Source organism: Bison bison, unplaced genomic scaffold (assembly GCF_000754665.1).
Source record: "Bison bison bison isolate TAMUID 2011002044 unplaced genomic scaffold, Bison_UMD1.0 scf7180017864518, whole genome shotgun sequence".
NCBI classification, from domain to species: Eukaryota; Metazoa; Chordata; class Mammalia; order Artiodactyla; family Bovidae; genus Bison; species Bison bison.
In genome coordinates, this window is record NW_011495071.1 from 19,221,637 (window position 1) to 19,225,141 (window position 3,505).

Below are 3,505 nucleotides of genomic sequence, written 5' to 3' on the forward strand. Positions count from 1 at the left end.
AGTACAGAAGAATTGATGCTTTTGAACTGTGGTGTTGGAGAAGACTCTTGAGAGTCCCTTGGACTGCAAGGAGATCCAACAAGTCCATTCTGAAGGAGATCAGTCCTGGGATTTCTTTGGAAGGAATGATGCTAAAGCTGAAACTCCAGTACTTTGGCCACCTCATGCGAAGAGCTGACTCATTGAAAAAGACTGTGATGCTGGGAGGGATTGGGGGCAGGAGGAGAAGGGGACGACAGAGGATGAGATGGCTGGATGGCATCACTGACTCGATGGACATGAGTCTGAGTGAACTCTGGGAGTTGGTGATGGACAGGGAGGCCTGGCGTGCTGCGATTCATGGGGTCGCAAAGAGTCGGACACGACTGAGCGACTGAGCTGAACTGAACTGACCACAGCAACTGCTTTCCTTTTTTCTTATTAAGACTGGGGTCTTGGAATGCCTCTAAACCAAAAGTTTTGCTACTACTGCTGCTGAAATACATCGAACTCAGTAGATAATGGAGAGGAGCTGAAGTTTGTGATGAACTTCCATCACAAACTTCCAGTGAACTTCTGAAAGGCCACACTGGAATGGACCATGAAGAAATGACTAGAATGGTAGAAGCAATGACAATCTAAAACTCCTCTCTTTTAGGGGCAATGTGACTTCAAGCATCACCTCTGCTGCTGCTGCTGCTAAGTTGCTTCAGTCATGTCGGACTCTGTGCGACCCCATAGACGGAAGCCCACCAGGCTCCCCCGTCCCTGGGATTCTCCAGGCAAGAACACCGGAGTGGGTTGCCATTTCCTTCTCCAATGCATGAAAGTGAAAAGTGAAAGGGAAGTCGCTCAGTCGTGTCCGACTCTTAGCAACCCCATGGACTACAGCCTCCCAGGCTCCTCCATCCATGGGATTTTCCAGGCAAGAGTACAACTCCCAAATCTTTGACCGTGGTAAGCAAGAAAACAAGGAGGAAACAGGAGTGAGGCATTTTGTCAGTGGAGGCAATAGTACTCAGACAACCACCCATCTGGTTGCAGGCGATGGTGAAAGAACAGTGATGCTTTGGAGGAGTCAGGCTAGAGTGCTGGGTACTCAATGTGCCCACCAGCAAAGTCAAGAAGGGAAGTCAGCTTTCAGTGAAGGTCAGCTGGAACTTCAAGACCTTTCAATGCCTGGCGATATGCCATGTATATTACAGAACTTGTGTCAGCTCCCCGCATCCTGGGCCATGTGGTAATGTGGAGGTTCCTCCAACCTCTGGGAATGCAGCCCTGGAGTTCTCAGGAGAAATGAGGACCACAAACAAATGCGGCAGGGGTCAGAGGTGAAAGGTGAAGTCACATGAGCCCTAAAAGGGAGACAATAGAGGAAAAAAAAGTTTGAAGACAGGAGCATGGGAATGTCTACATTTAGAAGCTCATCAAAAGAGGTAGAAGCAGGGAAGAAGCAAGTGGAAGGTAGGAAGGATATGCAGCAGCACAGAAACCAAGAGAGGCAAGTTTTAGGAGAGAAGAGAGGGGTCAAGGCTGTCCATTGCTACAGAGACACTGAAAAGGGTGAGGACTGACACCAGGGCCCCGGGGCTTCCCTTCCAGCCCCAGCTGCAGGCTGTGCACACATCTGCTACAGCATTGGGTCACTTTACTATACCCTGTTGTGGCTGGGTTTTTTGTTGTTGTTGTTACTTCTACTATTACTTAGGCCAAGGTCCTCACTTTGTTCAATACTCTGCCTTTTGTTATTGACACTGAACTTCCCTTGACCCGCTCTAGCTCCCAGTAGCAATGTACCTACCACTCAGATTTTCCTTTAAGAAAGGACTTTGTGAAAGGAGTGTCGTGTGTAGTAAGCTGAAGCTGCAGCAGAATCCACTTCAGTGTCGTGCTGAAGCCACACTCTCCCCAGGCACAGCGGTGGTGCTGGAGCTCGGCCATTTCTGCCCCACTTTGGGCTCCTCGGATGGGCAGCCGTGGCTGGTGCTCCCTGTGGCCTGGCTCAGATTTTTCTCAGGGCTGCACTGCAGTCTGAAGCTCCTCCTGCCAGTCCTTCTCCCCGCCCTTCTCCTTTCACAGGTGTCAGGACTGCAGGGGGGTCTGAAGATTTCCCTCTCGTTCCCGCTCCCTTTTCCCTTCCTTCTGTTGTATCTCTTGTGCTTCTAATTCTGTCCCGGCACTTGCTTTCCCAAGGGACTCAACATCACACACCAGTCTAAGACATTTCTCCTTGTTCAGCCAGGCCTTTCTCCAAACTAGAAGCTGCCCTTGACCAGAGCTCTCATCTGGCTCACACTCCAAGTTCTCCTCGTTGGCCTCTTTGGAGGAGAACGTTCCCTCTGACAGCGTACCAGTAAGGGAAGCCCCAGTCACCGCGCAGTCACCATCCCCCGACCTGCGCAGGTAGGGCCTGTGCTCTGAATACTCCTCCTCCAAGTCTTCACAGAGCAACTGCTATGCTTTCTTATTCCTCTCATGCTGTGTGCTCGCGTGTCCGTCTCTGAAATCTGAAAACCATGAGATCCTTGAAGGCAGGGACTGGGGCCTGACTCATCTTTACTTCCACAGTACCCAGCACGGTTCCTGGCACAGAGAATATGCTTGATAGATGTTTGTTGAATGAATTTAATACTTTAAATCTTGCCCAAAGGCAGATGGTATGGTTGTGTAAAAAGGGCTTTGTGGTCAGGTGGATGTGGACAAATTACTTTGTTGAATCTCAGCATGTGTATCAATATAAAAAATAGTACTAGTAATAGAAAAAATAATTACAGATGAGCCCTGCTTCCCCACTCCCGGCATTTCCGTCCATGCCAGTGGGCCTTGATGAGTGTAAGTCCGGGCTTCTTCTTTCCACTTTCTCTCTCAGATTCACTCTCACCCAGGAGTGGTGAATTCGGGATGAACAGGGAAAATGAGCTGATACCCTTTCTCACCTGGGATCAGCCTGCCTGCAGCAAACGTGTGTTCTCTGGGTACACATCGTGAATAAATACACATATTTATACACACATATGTCATGAGCCAATGTAAAATATATTCTGGGTCACTGTCAACAATGTTTAAAATCAACTGCTCTAGGGAATTCTCTCTACTCTGGCAGCTACTGATTCTAAATTCTTTTGATAAGGAGTAGATTCCAGAAATTGTACCTCCCCATCCATGTCTCAGCCTGTATACCTACCTGCCTACTGAGTATCCCACTCGCTACTAAATTCAAGTTGCTCAAAACAACTAGCTGTATGTTAAATACGAAAATTGTTAAGAGAGTAAATCTTAAGAGTTCTATCAGAAAAAAAAAATGTTTCTATTTCTTTCATTTTGTATCGATATTTTTGCATGAGATGCTGGATGTTCTCTAAACTTACTGTGATAATCATTTCATGATATATGTAAGTCAAATCATTACACTGTATACTTTAAACTTACACAGTGTTGTATGTCAATCACATCTCAATAAAACTGGAAGAAAAAAACAACAACAACTACAACCTAAAAAAAAAAAAGTGTTCTTTTACTCCGAGCC

The 3,505-nt window shown here is 47.2% G+C and overlaps 1 protein-coding gene across 3 annotated transcripts in view; it reads right to left on the reverse strand.

Annotated features, from left to right (window-relative positions):
- Positions 1-3,505, reverse strand: part of MICAL2 (microtubule associated monooxygenase, calponin and LIM domain containing 2) — a 241,958-nt gene that overhangs the window by 7,570 nt on the left and 230,883 nt on the right. The gene's annotated exons all lie outside the window — the stretch shown is intronic.